The sequence below is a fragment of the Gallus gallus genome, chromosome 4 (assembly GCF_016699485.2).
Source record: "Gallus gallus isolate bGalGal1 chromosome 4, bGalGal1.mat.broiler.GRCg7b, whole genome shotgun sequence".
In the NCBI taxonomy this organism is placed as follows: domain Eukaryota; kingdom Metazoa; phylum Chordata; class Aves; order Galliformes; family Phasianidae; genus Gallus; species Gallus gallus.
Window position 1 is genome coordinate 14979195 of NC_052535.1, and position 17172 is coordinate 14996366.

At 37.1% G+C, this 17172-nt stretch overlaps 1 protein-coding gene across 3 annotated transcripts in view; it reads left to right on the top strand.

The window, feature by feature from the left end:
- The window catches only part of TENM1 (teneurin transmembrane protein 1), an 846851-nt gene that overhangs the window by 342568 nt on the left and 487111 nt on the right, over nt 1-17172 (top strand). For all 3 annotated transcript variants that reach the window (NM_001397994.1, NM_001397993.1, XM_046939904.1), the window contains one exon: nt 10178-10282. The gene's annotated coding sequence lies outside the window, so the exon portion shown is untranslated. The remainder of the gene's footprint in view (nt 1-10177; nt 10283-17172) is intronic.

Genomic DNA, 17172 nt, shown 5'->3' on the forward strand with positions numbered 1-17172 from the left:
AGGTTTCCTGGTTAATCAAACCAAGCTGTTTTGTGCCCATAATAAAGCAAGGGTGACAGATGGTTGGATTGGCTTTGCTTTGATATTCTTCTCCCTTGTGCTGTTTGCCACAGAAGAACTTGTTGGCATTGATTTTGGATTGTCCCAGTAAGACCTGATGCAAGAGAATGGGGGAGGGAGCATCAAATACTATGGGGAGTATTTTAATGATGGAAGCCACTGAAAATTGTTGGAGTGGAAATAAAGGTCTGAAGGATAGGACATCCCACCTTCCTTCATTGCATGGAAAAAGTGAGAGGGAATTTGATCCGTGTCCGAACGCTTTCATTTGTAATGCAGCAGTTTCTTCCAACTGGAACTCCATGAACTTTCTTCATCTGGGTCACAAATGCTGAGTCCTCACAGCTAGGAAACGATTTTCACCTAAAGCTAATCCCCTGGCTTGCACCCCAAAAATACAGCAGAGCATTTTTGCTTGTGTCAGTGCACCCATCTAGCTTCTTGAAAGTGGAAAAAAATACACAGCTAAGGCATCTTAACTAGTGGATAGTGTCGGATGGTGTCATTTCTTGGTCACCCTTAGTGATCTGATTCTGGTGGATCTATGATAAAGTACAGTACCTGGGGATATTTATCCTAGTGACTTTAAATATGTACTCCTCTGATATCTGCAGTGTCTATTGTGTTGTTGTGATGATACTAGAGAGCTGTAGCCTTTGTGCGTGTTCTTGTTTGGAGAACGTTCAGATTTAAGCAAAAAGGTCCATTTAATGAGGATTAATTAGTATAACCAAAAAGCTTTGGAGTGTTATATAACTATCAGAACCAGTGATTTCTTTAAGAGATCTGGATTTGCTGTAGTCAGGCTGCTGTCACTTGAACCCACATGCCTGGGATGTCTGTTACCTTTAAATATTTATAGCTTTGAAGGTTCACCGAGTCTGTAATAAGCACAGGGGAAAATAAATACATTATGCAAAGGGTGATTAGTTTTTATCACATAGTCTTCTACAGGGCAGCTGTTTATTTTCAGTGTTCATTTTCTTGGATCAGTCAGGTAGACAGCTGTTCTTTTAGGGCATTTTTGTTAATTTAAGTAGCTCCTTTGAATTGCAAATCTACCACCAAATTCACTTCTAAAAATTCAGCCTCAAGCTCATAATTATATCATCAAAAAAATCTTTAGATCACTAATTCAAAAATATCTACTTGTCAGATATTTCAAACAAATGCAAAGCATACACACTGTAAATCACCCAATACATCAATGTCTATATGAAGCTGAATATAAAATGCCCAGGTCTGCCAGGTTTCTCAAAAAATATAGTATACATTATGAACATTCCCACAAGGCCACAGCCGGCTTGAAATACTGTCTTGTTGTGTATGTGACTTCATAAACACCTGTTAATATCAATCGGCATTTGCAAAGATAGAAATATGATAAACGGGCAGCCTGCAATTTATCTTTTCATTTTTTAAATTGCTTTGGATTATTGCCCGAGTCCAGAGGACTGAGGAGTTACAGGATGGGAAAGAGGGAGCAGTGCAGACAAGGCTGACGTTTATCACACCATACAGGAACAGGTCTTTTTATGTTTTGGGAACTATCATGAACAATTGTAGTACAGGAGCTCTGTCCCTCCAGTGCAGTCAGCCGTGCAGTCCTCAGTCTTGTTACATCCTTGTTGAAGTCAGTTTATAACTGTTCAGATTGGCATTTTGTATTCAGGCTCTTGGGCCATGCTATAAATGTTTGTGCTCCTTTGATTTCATGTGAAAAGGTAGATCCCGGCAACCACAGTTTTATGAGGGCATTGCCAGAATGTTACATTTAAATGAATTCTTCTTATTTTAAAATGCTCAGCTACAGAAAACGTAACCTTATTGCTCCAGTAGATGAATTTTACTCAGCGAATTGGAGCACTTATTTTGAAGTTGTCATCAGATATTTATTGACTGTCAGAATTATTTTAGACCAATCTGTGAAGCACTAATGCAAAGCAAATTTTTTTTTATTTCACTGTGAATGAGAATTTTTTTCAATTATGAGTTTATTACCGAGCTGCTTTATATTCAAAAATAGCCCCAGCTGGAGTGTCCATTCACAGCTGAGCCCAGCTGGGGAGGCACAGTCTGGGATGAGGGATGTAGCTGTTCTTCCCTTCTGTTTGTACAGCTCCTGAAGAGGCTGACCAGGATTACAGACTCTTACTTCATGCCTGCTAACAGCTGTACTATCTTCAGATCAGCAAGGCTACCATGATGCAGCAACTATGTGGCCACTTATAACAGATTAATTTCCAAAAATCAGTGTGGGATGAGGCCAGCTTGGCATGATTAACAGACCAGAAATGTGCAGCTGCTGTCTGGGGACCTTATTTATTTATTTGTTTATTTATTTACCAATCAGGCAGTCTTGGAGTTGCTCTCAAACAACCTGGATGGAAAAAATTCATCGAGGCCTTAACGCCAGGAGAGAGAATGTAGTTTTTGTGTTTGCCCCTCAGTTCCCTTCAGATGCTAAGTATCAATGTATAGATGTTGACAGGCATATAACCGCATGAAGCACAAAATAGCAACTGACATACTTTCACCATTTTCAGCCCTGGTGGACTCAGGAGTCGTGTGGCTTTTGCTTTTTGTGAAAAGCACAACTTTACTTTCATTCTATGAAGACAATGTCTTTTAGAAGGGTAAAAGTTTGAGTTTGGGTAGATTTCTTGGTGTAATTCCAGCCATAGCAGGTATAATGTTAATAACTGAATTGGGAGGGAACAAACCAACTACCGCATTGGCAGGGGGTGCTCTTGGTAAGGTTTTGATAATGTCCAGACTGTCCGTTCAGCAGCAGCCTGCATCAGAGCAGAAAACACTTTTGATTTGCAATTTTCATTCAAAGCCACTGCTTTGAATTTTTTCTTTCTTCTACTGGAATTGTAGAAATTGTCAGGAAGATCAGTACAGTCTAAAAAGAAAAATAAGAGATCTGATAGAAATAAAAAACAATCTAGCAAAATTGGAAAAGGCCTAAGCTTTTAACTTTTAAATTTTATTTCTCAGCTAGTTAATGAGCCTTGTGTGTTTGTTAGGATTGGAAAGTTCTGAGAAAATACAAAAAGAACTCACTTGGATATTTACCCTTAATAAGATACATTAAAATACTCTTAAGTTTTAGTTTTGAAATATCTGGCACAGCTGAGCAAAGTTAAGTGAAGATATTACAATGTAAGTGCAGCTGGCATTACGCTAAATCAGTAGAATGTAGTACCCACAGTCAATTGTAGAATCATGAGTGCTAATAATCTAATTAATTAATATGGTAATTGGCTAGATAAAAAGGGGTATTAAAAGAATGCAATAAAGGGCTTGTATTTTTCTGTTTTGCTGTGCAAACACAGCTCCCTGCAATAACTTAATGAGGAACTATTCAAAGGAACAAAACTAACAACAAATGAATTAGAAGCTTAACTAAGTAATTACATGGTAATGCTGAGACCTTTTTGGTAGGGACATGCACAACTATGTGTTTAGGTTGCCAGAACAGCCAATAACACCAAGTGGGATAAGTAAATAATAAAATCTATTTATTTGATGCAAATTTATATTTTTAAGAAACAACCTAAGCAAAATTTAAATTATATTGTTATTGTTGATAACAGTTTTTTATTGATAGTAATGAGGTTGAAAATATTTATATGGTAGAAGAATATGAAGGGAGGAGAGCACAGATAGAGAAAAAAAAGAGCAGTCCTTTTTGAGTCTCATTAGGATAGAAAGCAGGCTTTCATTCAGCTTTTAATTTGTTAATAGAAATGGGATTATTGTTCAAAAAATGAGCATTATGTTTGTTCAGTAATAGGCATCCTGAACTTAAGAGTCTGTTCCAAGGGCTTCAGAGGTTGGTTTTCCATCTAGGCTGGAAAGCCAATAGAAAATCTTAATATGGTGGCATAAATAAGAAAGAAAATGTAAGCCTTAAACCAAGTCTACAAATCTATTATGAGCTGAAATAGCAGCTAGAAGATTTCAGCACTAATTAAGGAAGGTGTTTAAAGGGAGAGGATGCCTGAGAATAATCGTGTAGCAAAGCAGGAATTCGTGGATAAGAAAAATGCCTTCAGAGGTTTGACTGCTTTATTGGCATTAGATTTGTTGTCTGTAAACATCTTTCCTCAACTGGAAAATGCTAGTATTTGGAGTTTTCATTGCTGTCAGGAAACCATGCATATTTTAGGCTTGTCAGAACTGTGACACCCTGAACATCAGTGAAAGCAATTTGAGCACTGTATATTCTCTGCTGGCATCATTGCTTGATAAAGACAGAGACTATCTACTAATTGCTGTAGTCTGTTACTAATGGCCTTGCTATTAATATAAAAGCAATAGTATAGCTAATTTCAAAAGATAAACCTCCAAAAGGAAGCATCAAGTGAATCTTCTGTTTTCTTCTATATGTGGATACCCTATCCCTGGAGGCACTTAAGGCAAGTCTGGATGTGTCTCTGGGCAGCCTGGTCTAGTGGTTGGCGACCTTGCACATACTAGGGGGGTTGAAACTCAATGATCATTGTGGTCCTTTTCAACCCAGGCCATTCTATGATTCTATGAATTCAGCACTACAAAACAAAGCACATGCATGTACAGAACTACAAACAATCTCACCTAGCAGGTGCTAAATGGAAGCTAGGCACTGGTTTGTAGAAGCAGTAAGTATAACTCTGACAGTAAATAACATCAAGTATCCCGCTGTAGAATTCGTTGTACAAGGACATTGTAATTTGTCTTGATTTTATGATTTTTTGTTTATCGGTATTCCACATCAGAACATCATGTAGTGCACTGGGAGTTAAAGAGTTAATGCTCCAGTTCCGGGCACCTGTCTGGAAGAGAAGAAGAAGTACATATCCCAGAGGACTTTGCATTCAGAGAGCAGATATAACCCCTGGCTAGGTTACAAGACCTTCCTTTTTTTTTCATCTCTCTTCCCTGCTGCTCATCCCAACTGCATGCACCACCTCAACTAAAGTGTAAGGCCTACAGCTTTCAGATACTCATTATATTTTATTTATCAGTTTCTATTCTAATTATATTGTATTATGGTGTGTTATCTTGCATTCCAATACCGTATTTAGTAAATTGGTTTGTTTCTCTTCAGATTGTTGCTGCTATTTTGTTTTTTTCCCTTATTCCCTTTTCCGGAGCTGCAGATCTGTGGATCCCTCCATCCCACTAGTCAAAGAACTGGGCCGAACCAGCCCATAAACCGCTGACACAATTCAAAGTTAAAGTATAGCACCTGGGACCTTTAATTCTAATTTAAACCTTGTGGCATGATTTCTACTGAGGAGCGGCAGGAATCATCCATTCATAACATCTCAGTACAGATAATACCAGATGCAATTGCAAGAAGTTCTTAAAAAATCTGAGTGTGACACCACTCCCCTCAAGGGGAAAGAATCTCCATCCTGCTCTCAGCAACTTCAGTGAGAGCAAGGATGAGTCCTAAGGGGCAGAATTTTTTTCCAAGAGTTTGGATTATTTGGGTTTATAGTTCCCACTGATGATCTGCATCTAAAAGCTGGTGCAATTCTACCCACTGAGTCTTCAAGCATGCACAGCCAGGGAAAACCTTGAGCTCTGCTAAAGTGACAGGGGGTGATAGCTGACAGCCAGCTGAACACGAGACAACAGTGGGCCCGGGTAGCCAAGAAGACTGATGGCATTTCTTGTATCAGAAAAAGTGCAGTCAGCAGGAGCAGTAAAGTGATTGTCCCCCTGCTCTCAGCATTGGTGAGGCTGCACCTTGAGTACTATGTTTAATTTTGGGCCCCTTACTACAAGACATGAAATCCCTGGACTGTGTACAGAGAAGGGCAATGGAACTGTGAGGGGTCTGGAGCATAAGCCTGATGGGGAGCAGCTGAGGGAGCTGGGATTATTTAGTCTGGAGAAGAGGAGGCTCAGAGACCTCATTGCTCTCTACAATGGCCTGAAAGGAGGCTGTGGTGAACTGGGGTTTGGCCTCTTCTTGTAGGTGACTTCTGTAGGCACAAGAAATAATGACCTCAAATTGAGCCAGGGGAGGTTCAGATTAGATATTAGGAAACAATTATTTTCAGAAAGAGTAGTAAAGCATTGGAATGGAGTGCCCAGAGTGGTGGTAGAGTCACCATCCCCGAAGGTGTTCAGGAAAAGATTCAATGTGGCATTACCAGACACAGTTAGTGGGTGTGTGGGGATGGGTTGATGGTTGGATTGGATGATCTTAGAGGTCTTTCCCAGCCTTCACAAAAGTGGAGCAAGCTCTGAAGCTTAGGAAACAATATCTTTAATAAAATACAACCTCTTAAAGGTCAGCATTACTTGAAAACCAAATGTATGTTACAAATCTCAATAGCTGTGAAAAAACTTGGACTTTTACTACACAGCTGTGTTAAGATGGCCCAAATGGGGCATCAGACAGAAACCAGCCTAGAGAAGATTTCTCCTCTACTAAAAAAAAAAAAAAAAAAAAAAAAAAAAAAAAGTTCTAAATTCTCTCCTTTATTTTTTCATCCAAATAGTACTTTTCTTTATCATTTAGTTTTATCAGCAGGAAGTGAGTAGGTTTGGATCACCATTATCGTGAAAAATGAAACTACAGTTAAACTTTTTGTCATTTTTGTCACCCAGAGCATCTCTCTGACTTGGAGTTTGTATCTAAATCATCAGGTTTTTAAAATTTGTCTTCAGTATGATTTCAGCTGCACTTATGAATGACTGACATGTCTTAGGTGAAAGAGCTCTTGTCCACAGCAGTGGTTAAAGTCAGCGCTGTCTTTTTTGAAATGTTTTCTTTTATGGGCTTTTAATCATACCCCAAGGACATGTCAAGTTCTCTCTCTTCTTCTTTTGCGTATATTCTTATACAAACACATGCTGTGTAGGAGATGCTGATGTTTCTTCTCTTGTTACAATCAAAGCATACATTCACTGTGGAAAGGTAGACTTAGAAGAAATTTAGTATTATATTAGGTAACAATTTAGTAAAGTGTGGCCCTCCTTTGATACTGAAAAATCTAGTTGTAAAATAAAAGCAAATTGGCATGTGCAACTGCTAGAGCTGTTGGACATGCTGATAGTAAATCAAGCAAAATGTAGTTATTCTCTAAATAAATACTATGTTTGTTAGTCAGATGGAGTTCATTTCTCTCAAAGTTATCTTTATGATAATTCTGTGAATTAAGTTGAAGGCTAATGGGAGGTTTTTTACTTTGTACTTTGCCAGTTTATTGAATTTTCTATGCCTGAAGCATCAATTAATATATTTGCAGTTAAACTATTCAGAAGTTTGTTATTTTGTTGTTCCATTATTGTTGTCATAGATCACACCCAGAGCATTCTTTGATCTCATACAGCACAACCTGAATGCCATGGGGACTCACACGTTTCCAGAGGGAGTCTAACTGCCGCTCTGTCCTTCCTTTACTGCCCTAGCAAAGATATTTTCCCTCTTTGTTTCTGGTGGGCTTGGCTACAAAACAATAACAATAGCTATTGTGATGGTTGTTGTTTTAGTATTTATTATTTTTATAGCTCCACAGGCAAATAAATACATTTTAAAAATTAGGCAGAGACTTAGTATGTGGATCTCATTTAGAAAACCAGGCTCTAAAATTGCCTCCTGTGAAATGTTAATAATGCCTCTGAATGGGTAGGTATTGAATGACTGACTTTAATGTTTCTTTTTGCTAAGAGGAGCAAAGCTGCTCAGAGAGCCTGCAGCTTGTAAGATGTTTTTGAAATGTCCATAGAAGAGCCCAATACTTGTATTTAAAATTATTTATTAATGGGGAAGTAAGTGAAGAAGTGATATTTGGACTAAAAATTGTTTTCCGGAGGAAATATCCCCCTTCCCCCCTCAAGCTTGTTTTGAAGTGTAAGGAGAATAAGCAGTCTTATAAACCTCTAAAACTGCTTAAGGCTAAATTACTGGTGTGGAACATTAATTGCTTACTACATATGGATCATTAGAAATCTATAAGTACATCTTACATGAAGAGTAGTGGGACTTTTACTGTAAACATGATGGTCTAGGTTGCCTCTGCTTTGGTTCCATCTCTGTTCAGGTTAAAATTAATTCCCAGTGCTCATGACAGTTTTCATCTAGTACACATATCATCTGACTTTGCACCTAATAAAGCGATAACATCTGTCTCTTCTTTGTTATTTAGCAGAGTGAGGAAAGGTTGACCTACCTCAGCAGTTGAAAAGATCTTGATAACCTAGGAATGACCAGAAATACTGTAGAGCATAATGCAGAGACTAATATGAATGACCCTGCTCAGATTTGCTTAACCATGCTTCGTCAGCTGTCCTTGGTCTACACTGGCTTCTGCACAGCCTCTTTGGTGCATCTGTGTTGTTGTCTGCTTCTGATTTCTGGGAGGATGTAATGGGGCAGATAATGCAGACATATCTAGTCTTGTCCCTGCAGGTTCTCTTAGCATGGAACCTAACCACACAATGAAACTGCACCTACTTTTGATCCCAAGCAGCTCTCTGAGTAGGCTGTCACATCTGCATTGTGTTGTCTTTGGCCAATCAATTCTCTGAAATGCTAGACTGATATAAACTAGGTAATTTGACTGTGGACTAAAGTTTGCTTTAACGTGCACTTATATGGATTTGGGTCCTGGGTAGAGTTGAGAAAGAAGAATGTTATTTATAAGGTTTCTCAAAAACTGGTCTGACTAGAAATTTGAATGGTGGCTTTCTGTTTCTCTTACCTTCATTATGACCAGATATTCCTTCTTTGTCTGAAAAAGAAACTCTGCTCTCAGTGGATTGTTTATAGAAATGTTTCAGCAAATTCATTATCTAGAAAAGGAAGCTTAATAAAAAAAAAAATAAAAATCTGCACCCATTCCAGTTGTAAGCGTCAACTTAGACTTTAAAACCCCTCTGGCTGTCTGCAGGCCTCAATTAACAAATAATAACAAATAGATGCACTATTCATCCAGAGTGTCATTATGAAAGGAACTCTTGGAAGTATATGATCATACAGCAGCACCAACCACTTTCTGTGTAGGCTTTAGATATATTTACTGCACTGAGTAACAGCAATATGTGCAATTAAACACACATAATGATAACCAGTTGCCTATTACAAAAATGTCTTTTTGATTCCAGTTACGTAGTGTGACTAAGGTCATGGTATATAAATTTGCTTTTAATCCCAAGTTAAGTTTACGTACATTTACTGTCCCTAACAGCCGAAGAAAGAAAATGAAAGCCTCCTCTCCTGATGTGCCTTTGAGAACCTAGAAAATGTCAGCTCTTTTGGCTAGATTAGCTACATGTACCAATTACTGCTGGTCCACTGAAATCATTGGATCAGTGCCATTTACTATCTGTAAGAATGTGGCCCAAGGTCTTTTAAAACAGAAAGTGAAATTCTCAGAAAATGTTTAAAGGTGTTCTGTGATGCATCTGCGATTCTTTGTAGTGTATTCCTAAAGAAAAATTATTAATGCAAGAATGTCTTGTTTGCAGAAATAACCAAGTTATTCATACGATTATTTGTTTCATTTTGTTGATTATTTGGTTGCTGCTTGCCTAGTACTACAATGCATAACCTCTGACTCTCTAAAAGTATTGATTTTATGATTTACTTTTATGGAGTTATTTATGTTTAGAGTCTTGGCCAGTTTCAAGAGAAATGAAGTATCTTTCACTACCTTTTGTCTTGAAGCTTGAATTGTTTAGCATTATGTCTTGGTTGCATTTGAGTCATATTGCCATATAATGGTTGTACCCTGTCAAGCATTCATGGGGCAAAGATTATGTTACAGCAGCGTAAGAATATAGTACTAGGAATGTTATACAATAAAGGCAAGATTTTTACAGAACAAAGGCTTTTGAATTCGAGGCTTAAGTAAATTGGTTTCAGTCCTAGTAATCAGTGGACTATGTCTCTAGATCAGAAGTATTCACAGTAGCACTTCTAAGCAACTGTGCATACCTCACTGAAATCTTGTGGTAATTATTTTATTTCTAATGTGACTAATAAATTTATATATGTTGAAATCAAATATGAAGAAATATGTTAAAAGCTGCCTACAGCAGAATACATGAACTCACTCCGTTACTAAAGTTGAATTATTAATGGTTTAATTTCTTATTTTTTCCACAGGATTTGAAGTTCCAATTAAAACAGTGTTTGGGCCATTGCTTTGCCTGCCAGTGCTTAATCTTTTCCGAAAGCCTCATCACTTATCTAAAACAAAAGAAGAACGAGGTAAGGAGAGAAAGTAATGAAATGCAGCATAGCACATCTGTCAAAGGAGCAGAAAGTAGCTTTAAAAAAAAAATCCAGGATCAATGACATTAAAAAATTTCACTGAGAACTAAATGTGTTTATGTTAAGCATCTTAATACTAAGGGTCTGTTACTACCATTATATTCTTGCATACACTGCAGGTTGGGTGGTTTGTTTGAATGCTTTACTGTAGATGTAGCCACAGGATACAAATGACAAATAGGAATAAGAGCTCTGGAATTGCTAAATGAACCTCACTGTACTGCGGAGACCTTTAAAAGACTGTTTGACATCTTGATGCTGAACTTATGAATGTAATTTACATTTCTGAAGTTATTTCAAATTCAGTTTGGAGTCAGTCTAGATTTATGTTCTTCAAATATGTATAGTGTGATATTGAGTGCTCTATTAAGACTTCCACATTCCAGCAACTAGAGCTACAATTCCCTCTGTTGTTGATAATGGACCTTTCTGAAACACCTGGAAGTGTCTCTTGCAATGTCACTTAGGATTGCAGTAATATCCAAAAAGGCAGGCAGAACTACAGGTTAAACAGAGGAGTAGTACAGTGGTTTAACTCTGATGGGATAGGTAGATAAGGGAGATGTGGTTTGAAAAAACATGAGCTTTTTTGGGGTGTGAAAAGTATAGCCCGCAGTGGCTACCTTTGTAGTCGCTGCTGACATTCAGCACACAAGAGTATTAGAATACCACTCTCATTTTCCCCATTCCCTTCTCCATTCTGCATTTTCAGATTTCTGCCATGGGTCATGTTCAAACTAATACCATCTGGTGCAGACCAGGCTTGATGGCTACTCAACCTCCTCGTATGAAAGCCAGCAGACTGGAAAGCCTTTTGGCTTCTCTGCTTTTCAACATACAATGTTATTGATTTGTTTCAGGATCATTGAACATATACCTTGTATAGAGTCAGAAATACTGTTTATAATTTTGCTCTTCTATCTGCATAAGGGATATCACTATGTAGCTAGAAAAAAAATCTCATGTGGCATCACCAGAGTGTGAGATCAGTCACAAGTAAAACTGGTTTTAATAGGTGTATTTTTAAAACATGTCACTGAGAGAGATTTGTACCTCCAGATACAACTAATAATATATGTTATTGTTATGAGCATTCCTAAAATATTTTCTATACAATTGCTATCCGAAACTACTCTTACATGTGAAGATTGTTCTATATGTGGTGTATAAATCTTTAGAGATTTGCCCAGATAATCTTGTGGTTTCTGAATCCCATCTTGCTGTAACTGTGTCTTACATTGCTATTGTCTTCTATCTTGCCCATCTAGGACATCATTTCTGCTAAAAGGTGGGGATGGTCAAAGGAAATCATTCTGACTGGTATCTGATTTTCTGATCTTGACTGAATAGTCCATTTATTGAGCAGCTGCAAAACAGATCTCAATTGTATTGGTCTCTAAGACAACAAAAGATAAGAGGATAAAGACATTTGTATAATTAAATAAAAAATGAAATTATAGCATTGTGTTTGGAAGTAATGAAAGTCTTACATAGAACTAGATAAAAAAAAAAAAAAGCCCATTAAAAAAAAAAAAACCCTCAAACTTTAAATTAACAATTTGAAAAAAGTGCACTTGATCCATCTATAGCTCTTAACTTCCTTTCATTGTCTTATAATTACATTTCAAAGTTATTCTTTCAGCAGATAGCTGTCTGCTAGATATCTAGTGCCTTAAAGATTTTCTGGTATTCTGTTGCTTAAAACCCTAACTTTTCCACCTTTAAAACTTTCATGCTTCTTCAAAACCCTGCTAGTAAAGTATGCTAATAACTTAAATACTTTGAGATGATGACTGTGGATGGTATTTTTAAGAGTCTGTGCACTGAATTGGCAACTGAAATGAAAAACATGCTGACTTTGTATGCAGTTTAATTGGGAACCCTATTGATACAGCAAATGGTCAAGGTTTTGTTGTAGTTTCTAGACTTACCTGATTACAGTAATAGGTATTTGTGAGTGGTATGTCTATGTTTCTCTCCCCTAATAATTTCTGACCTAACTGACATGAAATTTTTTAGCCCAATGACTTCTATTAATGGAAAGATTGTTTGGAAAGAAAATTAAGTTCTTGACATACTAGTGAAAAAACATGACTGTGCTGAAAGAAAGGATTTTTTAAAATGCCCTAAGGGAAGGCTGCTTAGTAAGCTCCTCTAAGACAGTCTACAAAAGAAAGAGACCTAATTAATGTGCCAAGCTTAGAGAAGTGTTTTAGTCAGAATCTGTGCCTCTTATAGATGGGAAAATCCACAAAGGAGAAAATTTGTGAATGCAGGGAATTGTCCTGGGGTTCTGCAGTGGAAATCAAACTACTTTCCTGCTCTGTGCCATGAACATCTTCCCTGTGGTACATGTTTCTTATTTCTTTATATGGTACTGATATTTGATATCAAAACTAGGGGATCAATCTTGCAGCACTAAGAACATTTCTTTTCAGGTTGTTGTTTTTGTGTTTAAGACCAAGGAGTATTATTGTATGTATGGTTGCCAGGCACAGTGTTTTATGGCTTATTATATTTGCAGTTTCAACTGTAAACAACAACAACAATAACAAAAAATACACATTCATTTTACTTATGGGACAGCTTATTGTTCTTATTGAATAGTAACAATCCTTATGCCATGGATGAAAGAATTTGACTTATCTCTGTTATTAGGTATACTAGGTATGTGTTTCGATATCACTCTTTATAAACTACGTCTTACATTGCTATTCTATTAATTCCTGTTAGCTTGTACGGTCAGGGAAGGTTTCTGCCGTGAAATCCATGAGAATATGCAATGAATGTCCACACACAATTCTCAGCCTTTGCCAAGCCTTGATAGTGTTACATACCTTCAAGATGAAAAGTGGTTTCCTGGATAATTTGTATAATGTACCTTTAAGGTATTCATATTTTCAAGATGCATTTGGATTTGCAAGCTATAAAAGATAAAGCATACCTTGCACTTTCTATTTTAGATATAGTACTGTTTGAAGTGCTTGAGGGTTCTACTCCGTATAGTGGATGGTTCACTTTGAGGATCTTAAACATTCATTTCTACTTATCAGAGATTCTCGATTAATAATGCTATAGTGAAATAGGAGAGTGTTGGAAATCACAAAGAAATCAGTGAAAAACACTTTGCAACAATACTGTTCTTTTTACTTTCATTTTAGATTGTGAAAGCAATTTACTAACATTAATAAAGTGTTACAGTAAGCTCCTGGACATTCAGTCCTAGAAACTTGCGAACTGAGATAAAAAATGGGTAACAGCTGCGCTATGGCAGTGGAAATTTACTTTCCCAGTTCCAGGCTGTTTTCTGTGGACCATCTTGGAGGGCCATGAAACATTGTTCCCAAAAATACTCATGAACTGCAGCTTCCCAGGACTGGAGTTTATTTTTTGAGGGAGCTTTGATTCTTTGGTCAGGGCACTGCTCCATATGGAGATTTCTATTAACTTGATCTAAATTTTAAAGAAGCCTGAAGAATCAAAGGAAACAAAGGTTCTAACGGGAGAGGAGACATAAGTTCATTGAAACCCCTAAAAGTAAAATCATCATTCTAAGGAGAGCATTCACCTTGTGTACGTATAGAAACTCTCTTAGAATGACTGTGTTCAATGGCTGTTCTACGGTGCAGAAAACCTAGAGAAGTAATTATGAATTAAGGACAAGGAGGGATAACCAGCTATTCAAAATATAAATGGCAAAGCCTTAGCTGTGTTTGACATGCTGTTTCTTTCTTTCTTGTTTGTTTGTTTGTTTATCCTGTTCTGCTTCAAATATTTTAAGCGCAGCATTCATTTTTATTTTGTTTAGAAAACTCTGTAATGTTTATTAAAAGTTTAGAGTGATTTTCATTTATTATTGTAGTCCTAATCTATATTTACTGCTCCTAGCCAAGGTGGCCTAATATGGGATAAGAACTACTGAATTATCCATTTTCAGAAAATGTCACATTATGATGTTTGTGTCTCATTAATTTATCTCACTGGAAGCTCATTCCACCTTCACAGGCTACAAATGCTCTAGCAGTATGTCATAGTGATTCCAAAGTATATGTATAGTGAATTTGAGTGAATTTGAGGTAGCAAAGTAGACAACTGTACACTGAATCCCATATTATTCTGTACAACAAAATCTTTTTTAAGTCAGCAGCAGTCCATAATGCAAAGGTGACCTTTTTTATATTGTCTGACACTATAAATCACATGCCACACCTTACCTTTTGAACTGTATTCTCATATCCTCCTTTTTTTTTACTTATAACAACAAAACATGTAAAACAGAATTAAAACATTTCTTAGAGAGAATTTGAACTATCAAGCAGAGAAATGTCATTACTTATTTAATTATGTACATGAAAAAAAAAGTTGCTATAGGGTTCCAGCAGTGCACTTTCTTAGTAATTCACCATGGAGACGGTTACTTGCAATCTTCCAGAGCTCTGTCCTTTAAGAAAAATATGTCCTTATGCGATTCAAATTATTTTACAATCTTTAAAGTCTCATTTTAGAAATCACAGATGTATTAACTTAATCATCTATCTGAGTTTGTTCTAGCAAAAGCCCGTATGTGGTAGAGTTTTTTCTAACTTCTTTCAATGTGTTTGATAAACCAGTCAATCAGTAACAAGAAAGATAAAATGAGTAATTCAAAAGCTATCAATACTGATCAAGGACTAGAGTTGCTTACAGCTTTAATATATTTTTGTTTTCTTGCCCATAGACCATAATTTTACAGATAAAATGACTTTTGGAATAGATAAAGATGATAGTTTTTTATTATATCTGTAAATATAATAGTATGTGTTCTTACTAATATTAGAAGGATCATGTGAGTACATTCTTTGATGTATTTTGCTGGCAACAGAAAGGTAATAAATGATTGAATATATAATGTCTTCCGCCTGGCACATCTTACTTAGAATCCCACAAAAGTATTCATACCCTGTTCTTTCTATCATTTAACTAGTTAATGTTTTCCAGCACAAGTGAAGCCCAAGGCACCAAATAGTAGGTTCTCAGTTTATCTGAATGCTATTGGGGTTGAATGCTGCCATGCTTAATAGGAAATCAGCCCTAAGTTGTCCTTCTCTTAAGCTGGCAGTGAACAGCAGAGCTAGAAACATCATATCACTAGAGAAATTCAAATTGTTTTAGGCATGAGAGCTCAAAGGTCCCCCTTAACACTGGTGCAGTCCTGCTCAGGCCTGCAGCAAGGTGGTAGGTTCAAGGTCTTCAGCTGAAAATGCTGAGCATTTGTGCACATCTAAGCCTCACTGTACTCCAGAGTTGGGGCAGTGAAGCAGAACACTATGGTGTTTTCTTTGTTCCTTGACAGTATGTGATCTCTGAATTGCTGCTGTCCAAGTTTAACTTTACTTAAGACCACACAGAACAATGTAATGTCTTTTTCTGATAACTTGATCCTGTTTGCAGCTAAGAAAAAAAATATATAACTTCAGAATTAATATTCTTACCATTTCTCTTTGAATGCAGCAAACTCTACTGCAACTATTCCCTCCATTCCCTGAGAACTTATTTGGAGATTCTCTTGGATAGAAACAGTTATGTAGCTCTACAGTGGTATGATATAATGAAGTTCTGCCTCCAGAGATTTAGATAAAACTATTTTAGTAGATTGATCTCATCCTGATCCTTCTTTAGACATTCTTCCAAGTCTTAAAACTACAATTGCTGTAATCTCACAATAGTGTGGGTTTAGTGCTTTTTAAAAAAATTATGTTTAATTTTAACTCAAGTAGCTCACTACTTGAAATAATAGGTGCTACAGGTCGAAGAGTGTGTGGGTGGGAAAGGGTGAACTGTGGTAACCTAACATTGCCTTGGCGGTACTATCCTTCATGGTACACATGTTAAATTCAGCTGAAAAGTCTAAAGAGGTGACAAATGTGGAAAAAACCTTTATGAAAACAAACGAAACCAGCATGTGTAAGCTCTTAATTTAATTACTGCAGATTTATTTTGATTTGTATCTGAAACACAGCAGGCAGAAGAGAGAGAAATTGTTTGCAAGAATAAAAATAGATCATTCCAATGCGCAGTATTTTCCATTAAGCTCTCTGTAGGCTTACAAGCTGAAGAGTTCCTGTATTTTCTACTCCATCATTTAAGGTTTTACATTTTATTTTCAGCAAGCAACAAATTTCAGGATAGTTACATTGGTTATTTTGATAGCAGAGTTGCTTGTTCCTTATAAGGTTGAGAAGGAAAGGGCCAGCAACTGGAGTCCATCCAGATGTCAGGAGATCACTCTCCCTGATGTTTCCAGAACCCCCCTCGGAAGGGTTTGTTATCCTACACACCAATGTCAACAGGGCTTTCAACTGCATAGATCCAGACCCATGACACTCACTTCGGCTCTTAGTTTCCATTACTGGAATGTACAAAACCTGCAGTTCCCCCACTGATTTCTGCCCAGTGGATCTCTGTATGCATGCAGACTGTCTGTATAGCTGGAATGGAGAAGTTCAAGCCTTTACCAGAGTTCAGGCAACAACACCTGGTCATTTGCACGCTGCCACATGTTGCTCAGTGCTGTGCCACCCTCAGCTTCACCCTGGAACAATACTGCATTGTCACCTACTCACATCAATTGGAGAATCTCTACCAGAAATCTGATGGCAGAACTGCTGGGAGCCATCAGCTGTTAGAGTGCAGAAGTGAACTTCTAGAGTAATAAAAGGTTGCTTGCCAGTAGAAGTTGTTCTTTGAGTACTTGACAGACAGATCCACATTTCATTACCTTTCCCTTCTCAGTCTCTTTCAAGTACAGTTAGCATTCCCTATCCAGGAACAAGGGACTGCAAACACTC